We start from the raw sequence: 19104 nt of genomic DNA on the forward strand, positions 1-19104 counted from the left end.
GGTCCATTTATTTATTTAACACACAGTGACAGGGTTGGACTGGCAGACTGAAATTGTAGCAGTAAAAGAAGATTTAGATGAATTTATGTTTCCTGAGTCAAGTTAAGCCATGATACAGACTTCAGCTTAGCGTTATATTATTATGACTGGGGCCTCGCGCAGGTGTCATCTGTCAGCAGGATGGGTGATTCAGCTGCATTTGGAAATGTGTGCACTGACTTTGTCGTCAGTCATGAGCAGACATCCCTATTAGCATTGGGAATGTAAATAAACCTTGCGTGGATAAACTAAAATGAGGTATTTTATCACTCACTCACTGCAAACAGAGAGCGCAGAATTGTAATAAACATGGAAAAACATCATACACTGTGCATACAATGTTACGCAATCAACACTTACATTGTACTGTATTTACATTTATTGCTTTTCAAATTGCAGATCTAAAAGCTCACAATACGATGATTGTGAGCTTGTAGATCAGCTTTTTTTGCATTTATTATTTTAAGTTAGAATTTTTTCTTTTTGAAAATGTGCGCCAATAATGGCTTCCCCAAATTAGAGATGCCAGGTTGAAAGTGGTTAACTTTGTTGCGACCGTATAAGACTGAATCAACTCTACATCTGACCTCAAACCCTTAGATCTCCATACAGCTGACCTGTTCTGACATTCCATATGTTGATCCCTCCCCACCCGTCCTTCCTCTTCGATGTCTCCCTTTTGACTGATACCTGTCCATTCAAACTCTAGACGGGCCTGCCCCAAAGTCATTAGTGCAGCCCGGCAGCCAGCAAAAACTAGAGTTCTCAACAGGCCCGGAAATTAAGGCCCGGCCCTACCTGGGCCCTCATCAAACCCTGTACACTCAAGACACTGCCCCCGCTGCCACCCTTAGATCTCCACAGCTGGCCTGTTCTGACATTCCATATGTTGATCTGACCTCATCAAACTCTGTACATTCTAGACACGCTCCATATATGGCCAGACCTCATCAACGCCTGGACACTCAAGACACTGCCCCACTGCCACCCTTAGATCTCCATATATGGAGCTGACCTGTTCTGACATTCCATATTTTCATCTGACCTCATCAAACCCTGTACACTCGTCCATATATGGAGTGTGTCTTACACTCCATATATGGAGCCCTTTAGGGCAAGGTCGCTTCTCGCCCTCATGGCGACAGGCGTCTTACTGGTATGTCAGAGAGCAGCTCTGAGGGTATCAATGTTATAATAGTTTTGGATTTTTCATTATAGTTTAGTTTTAGTTTTTATTAGTTGTGATTTTTGTGATAACACTTACCGGTAGTTGGAGTTTAGTTGGAGTTTTTTCATACTCTTTGGTTTATTTGTCAGGTGCAGGATTCAAAAAGGTAAGTAGGCCTGTTGTGTAATAAACACTCAACAAAAGATACATTTTAAAAATATAAATTCAGTTCCTCTTGGTAACGAGAAAAACTAAAACTAAGGGCATTTTGTCTGTACTTTCAGTTTGATAACTATTATAACCTTGGAGGGTATCTATGTCAGGGAGAACGTTAGAGGATAATAGAGGCAAAGTGTAAGTCTGGTGATGATGCAGCAGTGATAACTAATTACACGCTCAGCAGCAGATGGTGGCTTCAAACCCGTTGCAGAATGATTTAAGCTATAGTCCAGGGGTTTTCAAAACTGTCTCCGGGACGGGGGCCTCAGAGTTACTAGTACTATATTTTTGAGTGGTGTAAACCACTCCTACAACTGGCTTTGTTAGTGCAGAAAAAATTAGCATGGTTGCTATGTTCACCCTGTTCACCCGGGTGTGATTTCATTACGTCAGACATGATTTTTTGAGTGGTGTAAACCACTCCTACAACTGGCTTTGTTATTTTATATAAATATCTGAAAACACATTAAGTTATTAACATGAATGCAATAATATATTACAAACAAAGATAATGGGTAAACAAACACACTGATGATAGTACTGTACTAATATATGTTATGTAAACGACAGCTTGTGACTAGAGATGCTCCGATCAGGTTTTTGGGGGCCGATCACCGATCACCGGAAGCAGTATCTGCCGATACCGATATTGCCGATACCGATCACAGCGTCGTGAAATCACACACCTTGCAAACTGCGAGTTTGGTGTCCTTTTCTGACACAGTAAACCAGGGATACTCAAATAGCTGAACATGTGGGCCACATTATGAAAATGGCAAGGGGCCAGGGGCCGGTTGATTAAATGACAACATTAATGTTACTTTTTTTATTTACCTTATTTCCACATGAAAAGACAAGTGCAATGTGCATTATTTTATGGCTTGCCCATTTTCTGTCTTTTTAATAATTCTGTGCAATAGAGGGTATGCGCGTGACATCATCATCAAACCCGGAAGTTATGCAGGAATGCCTACTGAGTGGCAAAAACTACTTTCTGGCCTTGACAGCCCATACATCCACACAGAAAAGTCCTATTTGATTGCATTAAACAAAGTTAAACAATGTTAAACTCACTTTTCAGGTTGCTTTGCCACTCAATTTGCCACTCGATGTGCCATTCACTTTAAGCATGCGCATACCCTCTATTAGCACATTCGACACAAACAACTGTTTCCATAAAACAAACTAACTTCTCTATAAGCAGAATCATGAATAGGCCTATTTAATTTATGCAAAAGGTAAGAGAGAGAGCAATGTGTTTGTGGCTCAAACTTTGTCTAATATTGTTTTAGAGCAGTGGTTCTCAAACATTTTCATGCCAAGAGCAAAGGACCCCCAATATTTTTTCAATCTACAAAAATAACCCAAAATCGCTTATAAACAGATTTGGCAACACTGGCCAGAAACGACCAGTGTTGCTTCTTTTTGGCTTATTTTGTATAGACCTAGGTTGCTTGTTTCTGCCATAGAGTTATACTGGCAACACTTCTGGCTTCTAGCTGGATAGAGACACACAGAGACTACAAATGTCACGCCCCCAAATGAGACAGCGTCCCCACTTCTGGTCCATTGGCACGGATACTGCAGGCCAGCCCATAGAAGTCCATTGAAATTCAACTGTAGTTAGCCTACTTTTAAAATAATATGAAATTAACTGAAGACTATATTGATTTGAATAAAAATATGTTTCCAAATGTATGAAGTGTCTTTGTCAACATATATTGTTGTTTTCTCAATAGAGGATGTATTTCACAATTAATTTACCACTTGAATGAGTTACCCATAATGTTAACGGAGCAGAGGGGAGACGGCAGACAGAGAACCTGTCGCATTTAAGGGACGTCACTGCCTTTACGAGGCTACGAGCGCCGACTTTGAAGAGTGAAATTCTCAATATACATCCCGATCCCGACTGACTTTGTTATTCATGTCTATATTTTGAACATGTCACAGGCTTACTATATATGTTCTACCTACCACGGAGCTCCGACGGTGTGTTTTACCGCTGTCAACTTGTTACAACTTGTTGTATAATTAACTTTGCGGAATAGTTGCATGGGAAAATAACCCAGCTAAATGGAGGAGTGACATCCTGACATTTTCAACTACCTAGTGAATTCTCCAGATGAGTATTAATAATAGTCTTGCAAGATGCTGTTTAGATCATTTTCAACAAATACATAGCATATAAAACGAAATACAACAAACATATCTGGGTATTGAAAACCTCAAGGGATGCAACCGTGGCGTATATACCGTGCGACCACTTTGACTTGAGATTTACAATGCTAGCACTTTTCACAAAGTGATGGAGTATATTATAGTACATTGTAGGATGTATATTGAGATGGCAGGTATGTGACACTGAAAAGGACAAATCAAACATATGGGACACTTTATTAGAACACAAAGAAAATCGCTATAGCCTCAGTAATGAACCAGTGAAATTAGGGTATTTCATGATGCCTCTCATAGGGATTGCATTGACAGCTGCAGTACACAGTTGAAACGGACCAGAAGTGGGGCCGCTGTCTCATTTGGGGGCGTGAAATTTGTAGTCCCTGTGTGTCTCTATATGAACCATATGAACGTGCTGCTCGTCGTCGCGTCTCTGTGTGTGTCAGTCCCAGCTCCGTGACTGGGAGATGGGACTGTGGATAGAACTTTCTGTTACAGTTAAATCCATATAAAAGTACCAAACAACTGAAAAGTATCGCGACTGTGACCGCAAGTTAGAAACTTGTGTGGCTATAACAAGGCACAGCTGTTTACAATGCAATGCAAAATTAATTAAGCGGAGGCTTTGCTTTGCACAGGGTTCTGAAGCGCTTTTTTGGACTAGAACGTACGACACGAGCAAAACTTTTGTGAAATGTAAATGGAAGGTAGTTACTCCACTGCAGTAAACATCCTAACAAGGGGTCTGGGAAGGGAGTGCATTGCAAGGGGGGCTTTGATGACTTTAAACAGAGGCACGTTTGTCAACACGGCGTCACCCAGATATGTCATGGTGGTGGTGGTGTTTTTCTCTCTCTAGAGAGAAAAAAACACCACTAGCCCACATTAAACTAAAGACGTTTTCAAGACGTTTTGGCCGTTATCTCTGGAACGGGAGGTCCAATCTGCTCAGTTTAAAGTTTGTTGGATGACAATCAGGACATTAATCGATCGGACGTTTTGATTTATTTTGAGAACTCCGATCCGATCATCTCTACTTGTGACTGCAACTTGTTCCTGTTCGTAGATGACTCTGCACTGCTAGTCTCGGACAGGAACAACAAACTGCAGGTTGAAAAGGCCCTCAGCTCTGAACTCGGTAGAATCTGCACCTGGCTCGCTGATAACAAACTCTCTTTACACCTGGGAAAAACTGAATCCATTCTCTTTGGATCTAATAGTAATCTCAGCAAGGCAAATGGCTTCTTGGTTAGAGTGGGTGACAATGTTATCACACGTAAAGATGAAATTACCTAGGTTCCATCCTGGAGGCCAATCTTTCTGGTGATAAAATGGCCACCAACATAATCAAAAAAGTCAACCAAAGAACAAGATTCCTTTACAGGATCTCCTCACTGGTCAACAAAAACACCTTGAAGACCTTAACAGGAGCCCTCGTACAAGGTTTCTTTGACTATGCATGCACCTCCTGGTACCACAGCACCTCAAAGGCCCTTAAAGCTAGGCTCCAGACTTCCCAAAACAAACTGGCCAGGCTCCTACTTGGCCTCACCACCCGAACCCACCTCACCCCTGCCCAGTTTGACAGGCTGGAATGGCTTAGGGTCGACGACAGAGTACAGCATCTTGCAATGGGTCTGGTCCACAAGATTTGATACACCACCAAGATACCCATGTACCTGTCTAGATACTTCCTTAATGTTAACAAAGTCCACACCCACAACACCATTCGGCACAAACAAGGGACTAAATTATTTTCGCTCCTATGCCACCAAAATGTGGAACGCCCTACCAACAGTCATTAAGACATGCAAATCCCTTGACTCATTCAAAACCGCTCTCAAAGGGCACCTACGGACGGCTGCAATTCGAAACTGGCCCCCGTAAAATCTGAATCCCCAGCCACCGCCCACCCCCTTTTCCCCTCACTGTATATGTTTCTTTTCCCTTTTTACCTCCTTTATGATGAATTCCTGTTCTGTTCTTTGACTATATAGAAGTGACTATTTGTACGTCTCTAAATGTTTTGATGAATTGAACAAGGTGAACCCTCTTGTAAACAAGTGTAATGCTTAATTCGGTCGTCCACTCACAGTTAACAGTCTTTGTATTGAGTTTGTGCTTGAAATGTACTGTAATTCTGCAAACTGTTAATAAATATTTCAATCAATCAATCTGTCAAACAAATCTATACAGCCATCAAAGCTGCAGCATCACTTAATTGTTCACAACCGTAATAGGCACTTGTGTTTCTGAACTATTCAGGGTTGGGTCACTGAGCATGAATGCTCTTTTTCAAAGCTTTTTTGTTTCAAAGCATACTGTAAGCATAGCATACTGTAATTAACCGCATGTAGTCTCACCATGGCTGGAAACATTATTGTACCGATTCATCGATAGATGTTGGGGAATCAAATTGACAGTATTCATTCTCCGAATAAATCTAACGCGGTAGAGTTGGGTGGATTACTGTAGTATTCCACATCCCCCCTGTCTTTCTTTTTCATCATGTCATCTTCAAAAAGAAAAGAAAAAAAAAGACAATCAGCTAAATATGGTGAGCTGTGAAAGCCTCTCCATCAAGTTCCATCTCAAAACAAGAAGTTTAATATACAACACATACAATAGATGTAGCGGGGGTCCCTGCTTCATCTCTGTCTCATTAGTTAAGGGGTCCTTGGCCTCAAAAATGTTGAAGACCCAAAATCCAGGAGACTCCATGCAGAAGGGTTGGCAGCCCTGGCTATAGTCATATCACAACTTTGATAGTACAGTCATTTATATATTATCTGCGCACAAGAATCAGGACATGTTGTTGCTGATTCACAATGCTACTGCAGTGTTGTGTGTGCAATACTGCATGTTCCCTTCAAGTTTCTACATAATATACGGTACAATCCTTTCCAATCTAGTGCTTGACCAAAGTGCTGTTCAGCCAATAATAATACAAACCATAAAGACAAAAGGACAATAAAATGCACTGCCTGTTTTGTAAGGGCCAGCCTAACATGCAGATGCAATCTTAAAATCATTTCTAAAATGTACAGGGGCCAGTGAAGGAAGGCCAACATGGCTTGGATTTTCCTGTTAAAAAGTATGGCATTCTGGACCGACAGTAGGCCTATATGAGAAGGAAGCCCAACTAACAACATTACAATAGTCAAGTCGGGTTGAGAAAAAAGCATAGGGCATTAACGAGGTGAGATTTTTCCCAGTCGACTTGTCAGACAGTAAAGTTGAAGTTGAGTCGATGCATCGTTTTATATGACAAGGGGGGGGGGGGGGGTGCCGGCATGTCAAACTTCGACAGGCTGGAATGGCTTACGCCAGGGCTCCACCGGACGCGTTGCGTCTCCGTCGCGTCGCGTCAAAAAACGCACCGGTTCAATTTGAATGCACGCGTCGCGTCTCCGTCAACGCGGGCAGTGGAGCCACCCTTCATTGATTAAAAAGGAAACATTCCCTGACGGTGACGGAGACGCGACGCTGACGCGCCCGGTGGAGCCCGGCCGTTACGCCAGGGCTCCACCGGACGCGTTGCGTTGCGTCTGCGTCGCGTCAAAAAACGCACCGGTTCAATTTTAATGCACGCGTCGCGTCTCCGTCAACGCGGGCAGTGGAGCCACCCTTCATTGATTAAAAAGGGAACATTCCCTGACGGTGACGGAGACGCGACGCTGACGCGCCCGGTGGAGCCCGGCCGTTAGGGTCGACGACAGAGTACAGCATCTTGCAATGGGTCTGGTCCACAAGATTCCATACACCACCAAGATACCCATGTACCTGTCTAGATACTTCCTTAATGTTAACGAAGTCCACACCCACAACACCAGAGGGAGTGCAACAAACCATGTACAACCAGATTCGGCACAAACAAGGGACTAAATTCTTTTCGCTCCTATGCCACCAAAATGTGGAACGCCCTACCAACAGTCATTAAGACATGCGAATGCATAAGTGTAATGCTTAATTGGGTCGTCCACTCAGTTAACAGCCTTTGTATTGAGTTTGTGCTTGAAATGTACTGTAATTCTGCAAACTGTTAATAAATATTTCAATCGATCAATCAATCAGCCACTAAATACACAGCGCACACAGTGGCCTCTCCAATATGGCACAGAAAGCAGAAACCCATTAGAAAACACATAGCTAGGCTACACACACTGTAGGCCTATCTATGGCAAGGCGCTGATTATCAAAACATACATTTTATAGTAAACACTAAACAGTGCAGTGCAGGCCAGGCACACACACACACTGGCACATAGACCAGAAAAGAGAACGCAACAGACAGACGAGGCATAATTGGCACAGCACACTGAGCGCAGCAGCACAGCGGCAAAATAGAAGACATAGGTATAATTAACATTATTGCAACCAACAGCAGTTTGGCACATCATCAGATCAGAATACAATCTGCTATTACCTTCCACGTCACGACGTGAACATTTCCTCCTCCTCCGTGAACAACAACGTTTCCTTCTCCTCCAACAACAACTCCAAGCATAAAGTCCTCAAGCTTCGTCTTTTCTGAGCCATGCAAACAACCCGCACTGACCGGAGACGGAGAGATTCATGCGTCCCGCGCGTAAAGCTGGTCACTGTCAGCACGGGGGGGGGGGGAGAAAGTACTACTGTACTTCTTTGACACAGCGCAGTTCAACAGCCAGTCCATTAGTGGGACACGCTGAGAGCGCAGATCAAAGGAGAACACAGCTGCAGGTTATTGTTAATTAAGGCTTGTGGCTGAACTCCGATGCAAAGGGAAAGAATTACTTCTGTCCGTGACAATATCCAATCCTACAGTTTGAATTCTGTACACACTACACACATGAGCAAAAATAATATGAGGAAAACAAATGAAAATGTTTTTTTTGGTTGTTTTTTTTCAACTTTCGACTTCTCCTAATTTGAATCGACTTGTGTTAATGAAGTCGATGCATCGTTTTTTTTAATGAATGCCCTTCAAAATCACAAAATGGTACTTGACCTTGGATAAGAAAATAACCTGTTACCCACATTTTTGCAGTGGGTTATCAGTTGCGTAATTTGCATCATAATATAGGGAAACATAATATATATATTTTGTATTGTATTACATAGACCAAAACTTAAAGTACAGTATGTCAATTTAAAGATGAAAGGTGGTGGGAAATGAGGATGGGTTCTTGATGATATCGATCCAGCTGTGTCACAGACTACACACGGACGGAAGGACAGACAGACTGACACACGGACGGAAGGACGGACAGGGGTGAAAACGTAATCGCAGACTGTCGGCCTGGAGGAGATTAAAAAGCTGCTGTATAATAATAGGCTACTATTGCCATTGTAGTTATGTGTTCCTAAGCCACACATGCTTTCACAATTCCACAGCCTATCCGTAGCAGCCAGCAACACACGCTACTTAAGACTTTGGGTATTTTTCTTTCTTTTTTTCTCCGAATCCAACCTGCTCCAATCCACACCTCCCTCTTCTTTGGGCCAAAGTTGATACGGCGCCAACAATTCCATTAAGCACTGGACTGATACATGGAGCCAAAGCTCCCCTTTAGAGCAGGTCTCTGAACCCGATAAGAGGAGCAGAGGAAATAGACTGAGTTGTAATTCATGATCTGTCACCGTTTCAAAGTTTCCTTATAGGCCTACCCACTTTCTCCCCACAGATAACTCCAGGCAGTTCTACTTTGACTTAATTAGAGTGAGGTAAGTGAGAGATAAAGTTATCTTTTACAGTGAAATTCAGTTCGTCCTAGATTTATGTTATAGAAAAAATGAATCTGACCAAATATTGTAGGCCTACATAAAGTCTGATACACGCAATTATGTTGTTTTCTCTTCCTCTAACGATCAAAAACATTTATTCATACTTTTAGTGACTATTTTCCATTTCTCATCCATGACCTCGGCTGTCACCCTGGTAGTATTGTTCAGTTTTCGTAATGTATTGAACTCGACTACCGGTATGAGTCCAACATTGAAAAGTACACCAGAACTATATGGAGCCTTCCATTCAAAACAACACTAAAGCATTCTTCATATTATATATTCAATCATGGGTGTCATTGCTTTTTATTTTGTGCCAATAATTCCCCTGAAAATATATAATTTTTTTAAATGTTTTTGTCATGAGTGCATTATAAGGTCCTTTCAGACGGGGAGCGGGTGTCAGTCTGTCCGTCCTTCCGTCCGTCAGTGTACAGTTGTTAATCTCTGACACAGCTGGATCGATATCATTAAAAACCCATATCATCATTTCTCACCCCTTTCATCTTTAAATTGACATACTGTACTTTTCATTTTGGCCTATAAGTAATACAATCAAAAATGTATATTTTTTCCCTGCAACTGATAATCCACTGCAAAAACCTATATACAGTATAGGGTGTGGGTAACAGGAAAAACTCGGCGTTGTCGCCTGGATGAACGACAGGTCTGCTCATGAGGGGCGCGGGACGCGTAGTGTAAAGAAAAACCAATACAGGTCTATAGTCAGCTGCGGGTGTGTGCACAAAACGAGCACTCGCGCGACAAATTCATGGGGAAAAACCACTTGCTTTGTCGACCCTCAACTTCTCTGCGTGTCCAAAGTAAACGCACAGCTATCAGTATCACTGAAAATGAATTACAGTCGCTGCTCGTCTGAAAGGACCTTTACACTGAATCTTGGCTTTTTCTTTCAGACCAAGGTTCATTTTTCGCTACAAATTAAGGCATCATCCTGTATGAGGCATAGTGTGAAATAATTGAGGTTTTTTTTCATGCCCCCAGTGTAAAGACCTTTAGAAAGCCATTTCAGTACGCAGCAAAATGTTAAATGACTTAACATTACAAACAGAGGAGAGATATCGGTCATAATGCCAAATCTCTGATTGACAGGCACCCTCATACCACACCATTTCAGAACCGATCTAGCCTAGACAAGACAGTGTGACAAATGTTTCTGAATTGCGACTGGATGACAGCTGTCACTGGGTGTCTTTCTCATCCATGCACAGAGTGTGCGATGGTCAATTACCACCAATACTCCTGGCATTCATGATTCGCCAGCCCGACCTCCCTGTACCCAATGGGAAAACTGCTGGCATCAGTTCGCAGCATGGCAGTGTAAAACGTTCCACAACAGGGTTATTGAAGCAGTGCACTGAGTGCCCACACAGTGTGGGACTGAGATACTTGGTCGTACAAAGAGATTGTGTATAAAATCATGCACCTGTTTAGTATTGGCTTCAGTTTTGTCAGGCGATGAGTGAAGGAAACATCAAGATTGATCATTAAGTAATTCAACAATTTCTTACTTTCAGCTCACTTCCTCCTCTGTAACCTGTGATCTTCCACACATAGGCCTGAGGCCGATTCTAAAAACGCCTTCTAAAGCCTGACCTAAGTTTTCTGAATATCAGTTTTTTTGAATACTGTACATACTGTACAGAACCCTAAAATGGGTTCCCGGCCTGAAGGAGTAAAACACCAAAAGGAGTTCCGGCCCAGAATGGGTTAAATGCTGTCAAAGTGTAATTAACCTTAATGCTGCTCCCATAAAGCTTGCGTTCCACTCCTGTACTTGATACGTATCCGGTTTACAATTTACAATTTACAATTTACAATTTAGCAGACGCTCTTAATCCAGAGCGACTTACATTAAGCAATAACAAAAAGCATGGCATACATCACATGTATAAAAAGTAGTTATCATGAATCATGCGTAAACTAAGAACGTAACATTGGAGTATCTATGTCAACTATACATACTATACTATATAATATATTATACATGTGTACTATAAAGTGCTATGACTACATAAAGTGCAATTCTAGAGCTGTCTACATAACAAGCTATAAGTCTGTTTAAAATACTATCTAAGTCTACATAATGTGCTATCTAAGGGGCTAGGCTAGGGCAAGGGTGGAGTCTGAAGAGGTGGGTTTTCAGACTACGGCGGAAGATTGGGAGTGAGGCTGCAGTTCTGACTGCAATGGGAAGTGCATTCCATAGTTTTGGAGCCAGAAGGGAGAAGAGTTTGGGACGTGTGGAGCGTTGTCCCGGCGTTTTTAGTGAAGGTACCTCCAGCTTCCCTGCGTTGGCTGATCTGAGTGAGCGGGAGGGTTTGTAGGGTACGATCATACTTGTGAGATATGGGGGGGCCATGCCTTTGGTTGCTTTGAATGCCAGCATCAGAGTTTTGTATTCTGTGCGGGCAGCGACCGGGAGCCAATGGAGCGAGCGGAGAAGGGGGGAGACGTGTGAGAATTTTGGCTGGTTTATTGTTAAATATGTCCCACACCGTTGGCACATCTTTGATTTAGACAAACAGCTGTGGCATTGAAATGTCATTATCCAAAATGTTGCTATATTCAGTCTTAAGGTCAGAAAGAATAGCATCCTTTAATTATTTTTTAGCATTGACAATTATTTCCATAAAAATGTCATCTGTCCCCCCGACAATTCCAATTTGGACTGTACAATTTAAGGTACAAAATGATTTACCCAGCAGTCAAAATTAAAAGTTTATATTTTATAGTATGCAACCTGGACAATAATTCGCATTTTAGTAAAGTTGTTAATAGTATATAATAGAAATGTTCATCATTCAAACCATTTAAAAACTAAAGGCAATATTTAATACAATTAAGGTGACACACTCGCACCTTTCCTGTTTGTCATCGTAGTGGACTATTCAGGGCCTGTGTTGAAAGCATCCTATTATATGGTGCTGAGAGACATGGACTATGAAGAAGAAATTACACGACCGGCTTGATGGCACATATGCAAGACTCCTCATGTGTGTTAAAAACATCTCCTGGAAAACTCATCCAACCAAAGAGCAGATCTATGGTGAACTGCCGCCAATAACAACAACCGTAGCATGTTATAGACATAGAGCGATCTTTGCTGCATGGTCACTGCTATGGCGGCTCCCCCAGTCGTCCAGAGGAACCAGGCCTCATACATATCCTGACACAATCTCCAGGGAGTCTGGGACACAGGACTGACATTCCAAGAACTGGGAGCAGCTATGGCTGACAGGACCCGATGGAAAGAGGTCGAAGGATGATGATGTCAGAATTGTTTTCATCTTTGGAAAAAAATTAATGGAAGGCAAATAAAACAGCACTCTCTCTCTCTCTCTCTCTCTCTCTCTCTCCCCCTCCCCCCCTCCCTCCCTCTCTCCCTCCCTCTCTTCCCCCAGGTTAGACATAGCCTACCAATTCAGGCTTTTTTTTCTCTTTTTTTTTTGCAGATGGTGATTAAATCTTTAATCGTCGAGGGGAGGCGGGACTCGGAAGCAGGGAGAGGAGAAACTGGCAAACAGATTTTTAATTATGGCCCACTAAATTAAAATGTCTAGATTCAGTCCCGTACTGATACGCTCTCTCTCTCGCTCGCTCTCTCTCTCTCTCTCTGCGATGCCCTGTGGCTCTGATTGTATTCCTCAATCAGAGAGCTCATCAGTCATATCCAGTCACCGCACACAACATGGCTTCATGTCTGTCAGTCATACCAGCCCGCAAGCAGCACAGAGCGGGCCGAGCAGTGTTGTTTTGGACAGCAAATTTAGATTTTAGTTTTATTCTTAGTCTATTGAATAGTTTTCCTTTAGTTTTAGTCACATTTTAGTCACCAGGAATGTCTTAGTGTTATAGTCTAGTTTTAGTCGACTAAATATCATAAGATTTTAGACGACTAAATCTACGGCTGATTTAGTCGACTAAAATTTATTTTGTCGGGCCTTGATGCCGTCGTAATGACTGATTTTACACTTGCTGAAAATAGCCGATCTACAAGCTCACAGCGCGTCGCGCTGCTTGTAGATCTGCTATTTTCAACATGCAACCAAGTGTAAAATGACTTATACTGGATCTCTTGTCCACTAGTCCCTTCCTAACATTTTAGTCTAGTTTTTATTTGACGAAATTGTCCATATATTTAGTCATAGCTTAGTTTTCATTTAGTTTCCATTTAGTTTTCGTCAGTGAAAAAAGGTGTTTCAGGATCCCTTACCCTGTACGCACCACTGCCTCCATCCACTATCATTTCACAGTCGGATAAAGAGAATCCTCTTGGATCAGTGGAATCGTGCAGGTTGGTGGTGAGAGAAGCATTCTCTGCCCGATTACCTGATACAAAGCAAAAGTAAATCATGTTGTTCCACAGTCCTGTTCCACCAATAGCACAAGACTTATGGTACTGTAGGCATGCAAGGAATAAGGGATAAAACCACAGAGGCAGCGTGGGCGTGAGGCCTTTTTGGAGGTAGTCCAACATTTTACAGAGGCTGCACAAAATCATAACTCTCGTTTTTTAGTTATGTTGTTCAAAATAGTGAAAGAAATACAGGGCTAAGCCCCCACATGTGAGTCAGAGTGCATGGGTCAGATGTAAGAAAAAGATCACTGCTGGTTCTCAAAGTGGGGTCAAAACTTCACAAATCCTCTCATATGGGGGTCTCTCTGGCAAAATATTGTCAGATGGAGGGTCCGGTCCATGCCAAAATTCATTTCAAATTGGGCGGCCTTGACATGAAAATGTTTACTTTGAGAACCTGCAATTGGTGGTGATTAATCACCTTAGTCAAATATACCAATTCAAAACCAGAAATCAATCAATAAACAAACTAACTACTTATCTTCTCTTGACAACTGCCTAGAGTAGATTAGATTAATAGCCTACTTTTGCCTCTAGCTGGCTTGATTCAGAAATAGCTTATCATTCAAATGTCACAATAACATTGTTAGGATTTTATTATTATTATTATCATCCACAGTATCTGAAACAGTTCATGGTACCTTTCATTTCTAAACATCAACTGAGACATTGTGCACTGCACAGGTCTTTTGATATGTTCCAAAAGTATCTAAATTAGTTGCCAACATTTTTTCCAGGTTTAAAGCTTCTTCTCTGGACAAAAGTTCTAAGTTTAATTCCTTTGTAGAAATCAGTGGGGAAAAAAATAAGGTGGTGAATTAAAGAAGAACAGAATCTCTGTTCAGTTCAAGTAGAAAATCCTTTATTTCATTAAAAAGCACGATTTTAAAAAGGAATTGAACTTAGAACCGACGCAGTGCTTCTTATTTTATCTGATGATTAAAGCTTCTTCTGTCAGGAACAATCTTAGCAAAGGGTTTGTTTCATAGAAATCCACCGTGTTATGAGCTACTTTGTGTCGATACATTCTGTGCAGGGGATTGTCTTTTTTTGAAGTGTTGGAGTTTGGAAGCGCTCGTTGGAAATCACGCAACGGCGGTCGTGCGTATCACCCATGGGCGTCACATCCATTATGGTGAGTAGGATGCGACACGACACCCCCACTCTCACAGATGATGTCACCCCCCCACTTTGACTGGCTGTTTTTGTTGTTCTTTGTTCCGCTTGGATGTCCGCGATCCGTTATTATGATCCCACTGCAGTTAGAAAAGCCCTGCTGTGATTGGCCAACTCGGTTTTGACTATATTAAGTCCATTGGAAGTTAATTGCGTTCAATTTAGGCAAAAATGGAAAAAACTAATCCCCCCACGTTCAAATACCCTATGACACCCCTGGTATCACCCGTTTTGAAATTGCACATAATGCAGGAAGCAGCGGGGCGTTGCGTTATGGAAAATGAGCGCTTCCAAACTCCTATACTAAAGAAAGTAGCTCATATGTCATGCTCTATGGTGGATTGTTATGAAACAGTACAGCTGTAAATGTTGGTGATGTTACACACTTCAATGAATAACATCATAGAGTCAGTGAGTCACACAGTAGCAGCTTGGGGCCTCTGCAGTCACCATGTTAGCTTTAGCTGCAAAGCAAGTGGCTAAGGTAAGCTCAGGCAGCTGCTAGGCTAACTGCTAGCAGGACATTACTAAACCAAAACAAACATTATGGAGACAAACGGACAACATTTCCACCATCAAAATACCCCCTGGTTACTGGTTAGTAGTGTCTAAGAAGTTAACCCACTTTATGTTTATGCTCACCTGTAATGACGTTAAACACAAACAGTGCATTAAGACATGTTTCTGTCCAGCCTGATATCATTCACACCAATCCACAGGATGCTTGGCTTCCTCTTTGACTGACCAATTTAGCCTACAATAGGCCATCACTGCAGTACGTGGTTCCCAAACTTTTTAGCTTGTGACCCAAAAGAGAAATTAATTATTATTATTAACATGAGGTTGCATGGAATTAATATGGGGGTGGTCCTTTTCTGAAAAGACAGCGTGTCAGGTGAAAGGGAATAGAGGGAAAGACAGAGGACACCTGGTGGATGAGATAAATATAGCACGTAGGGGAGTTGAAGGAAAAGCAGCAGGGAAGAGGGAATACAAGAGAAGCACAGATATAGAGACAGACAGACCTGACAGAGAGACAGATTGTGAAAACATGGTAATTTCCATGTGATTTGTCTATTAATTACTGTGATTAATTATTAAACAGAACAATTCATTTTACATTTAAGTTACATGCGATGTCTTTATGGATAGGCTGTATTTCTGGAGCCTACAGCAGCTGAATGCCAAAATGCAAGCAGCAGCACCTTGAGTTATAACGCACGGGACCAGGACTCATGATCAACAGATCAATATGTTCTGGTGAGGCCGCGTTTATTTGAATTAAATTCTATGTTCCTGTTGAATTACTTACTGGACCAACCAGACTATCATACTTTACTTTACTAAAAATAATCTTCGTTCCAAACGGTTCGGTGACTTCTGTCACAATAGACTAGTAGGCTAGAGAATACAAACTAAACCCCGCCTATAGTGCTGTCAAGAACGGCAGTTCTCTCTTATTGGTTGGCGGTTAAAACCCACCCTTCTGTCCGATCTTGACTCTCATTGAAAATGAATTGAAGCATCAATCAAACACGGCCGGACATCAGACACGGATTTGTTTTTAAAGTGTGTACGAAGCCTCAGACATCGAGCATGTTTTGATCAGAAGTGTAGACTGCCATAAAACAGCTTAGACTGACTAATGACATCTTTCGAGAGGGATCCTTTTTCTGTGACAGTGAAATCCGTTTGGTGCGTGTAAAAGGCCGGCATCAAACCGAAACCCATTTCTCTTGTTAGTTAGACATTCCAAAAGCACCATTTTGCATTCAAGGAATGAAACCTGATGGTGAAAGTAAAACATTGTCTTAGACAGGCAGCCCAAGGATGGCCTGCTGCAGGGTTTGGGTCATCAGCGTGGTCATTAAGCAGGCTGTAATGGGCCATGAGAAAGGCTGTTCTGCTCCAGTGCCGGGCCGGACGGCCTGTGGATCGCACCATCATCAGCCGGCGGATTGCACCATTATGCCTTTGATGGAGGGGAACTCCAGACACAGTGAGGGAATAAGAGCATGCTAATGCCACACCACACAATACACATGCAGAGCGGCAACAGGCAAGGACGTGCGCACATTCCCATGCCACAAGTGCATCATACATTATTTACAGTAGGCTAGTATGCAGTTGCACAGATATACGGTAAGTCCTGATGGGATATGGCTGATTGTTCACATTACTACATCCATGCTGAGATGAATGATTCATGCATTGGGATCTACATTTTCGAGCTCACATTATTATAATTTTGGACATTGTTAACGGAAAGGCACTTCCCCATTTCCTCGCAAACTGTGTCAACCATAAACTCACTCTCGGTAAATGTTTATTTTTTTATTTATCCCTTCATGAATTTAGTTTTTATCCTGAAAAGCTACGGTAAATGTCACCTTCATCTGCATGCAGTGGAGAAAGGCAGGACGGGGAGAGAGAGACAGAGAGACCTTCATCTGCATGCAGTGGAGAAAGGCAGGACAGAGAGAGATGTGAGAAATGTTTTTGCTACCTATACAAACACTAATCACAGTAAATGTCAACTCTGACTGCCAGCCACGTCTGCCACTTAAAGTCTTATTATTTATTTCATTTCTTGTCACTGGAAAGTCTGTCCAGATGACTCCCTCAGTAGGATTAAACACGTTTCCCGTGCTGGAAAGAGAAGGTTGGTTTCACCGGAAGAACCAAAAAGGCAGTTAATTTCTACTGACAGTATTGTCCAAACAGACATGAAGGTGCCTCCTGCATCATTGATCCGTCAGTCTCATGATCCACCAATCGACTGTACTGTATGTCTTCTCATTATTTCTTTAGGCCCTATAGTACTCCCCACATTATATCTTATCATTTAATAACACCTGGGGTGTTCTGAAATGGGCTGTCGTACTACGACCGCACAATTATAGGGCTTGATATGTTTCATAAAGAATACAGTTCAATTTGTCTGAAGGCAGATTTGTGTGTGGACCTAAAGCAAACATATTATTTCCTGCATGGTAGGCAAACAATAAAGACAACTTCCATTACAGAAACTTCTATACTGGACTACCCTGTTCCTTCAAGACACCTATCTTGGGCACGCCTTCCTTTATCCCTAAACTTCTTTACCATATTTTACTATCTTGAAAAACATTTTAAAATAGTTCAACTAGCCGTTCTACATCGACACGTTGTGAGTTTGTAGATCGGCTATTTGAGCAATTTTAAAATGCTTTTCAAAATAGTAAAAAAAAAATAAGTTTAGGGATAAGGGGTACAGGGTGGGCTGGGTGGCACAAGATATGGTGAGCGGTGGATGATGCAGCAAGTAGCTGGGGGACAGTGCAACACTCATTAATCTTGGAGTGACTTTTCTAGTGGGAGCTGGGGAATTGTAGCCTGTTGTGTCTCTCTCTTTCTCCATCACTCTCTCTCCACATCTACAGAGTGCAGTCAGTCCTGCTTCCAGAGTTGGTACACAGTCAGCCACAGAAAAGCAAAGAGGCGGCAGTCACAATAGAGAGAGATGTGGTGGGCTCTGCACGGCCACAGCAGCCCTATATAGGACACAACGTGCAGAAACTACACTGAGGCAGTCGAATCCACTCACCCACTCGGCCCTGCATGCTGCCGGAACTTGTTGATTGCAGAAGTTTTCCTAGGATCATACTTTACGGGGTTTGTTTGTTGTTGTTTTTCTTTTGGTGGTGGTGGTGTGTGTGTGTGTGCGTGTGTGTGTGTGTGTGGGGGGGGGGGGGGGGTACCATGAATAGGTGTGTGTAGATGGACACTTTCACTGATCACAACCTCCCACATGCTGCATTCATCTGTTATTTCCCTCGCCCTTTATTATAGGCCTTCACAAACACTATGCCGTGATGCATAAAGCATCTTTTAATTTAGTGGCCAACCAATCCGAATGGCGGACCTGGTGGGTCCACCAGCTGTGCATGCATGAGCAACCTTCAAGCTCATTAGATGGTCATCCGCAGCATATATACTGTACTGCAGCTGAGAACTGTCAGATGTGTCTGCCAACAGGGAAACTTCCCTACCTAACATCAGAAACATGCAGGAACTGACTCGTTCCTGCATCAAACAAATTCAGGGGATCAGTGAAAGTGATGCAGGGATGGCTAATAACCGCAGGCCTCTGATCTTATGTGGGGGAATAATGTGTGCATTTGACTATATCCAGCAT

General features: G+C 42.3%; 1 protein-coding gene across 1 annotated transcript in view; it reads right to left on the reverse strand.

Moving 5' to 3' along the window:
• The window catches only part of col9a2 (procollagen, type IX, alpha 2), a 219825-nt gene extending 204190 nt beyond the window's left edge, over positions 1-15635 (reverse strand). Inside the window, exons 1-2 of the mRNA XM_079523496.1 lie at positions 15570-15635; positions 13608-13723 (exon numbers count right to left, since the gene is read on the reverse strand). The gene's annotated coding sequence lies outside the window, so the exon portion shown is untranslated. The remainder of the gene's footprint in view (positions 1-13607; positions 13724-15569) is intronic.
• Between the last annotated feature and the right edge of the window lie 3469 nt (positions 15636-19104).

Source organism: Electrona antarctica, assembly GCF_951216825.1.
Source record: "Electrona antarctica genome assembly, chromosome: 15".
In the NCBI taxonomy this organism is placed as follows: Eukaryota; Metazoa; Chordata; class Actinopteri; order Myctophiformes; family Myctophidae; genus Electrona; species Electrona antarctica.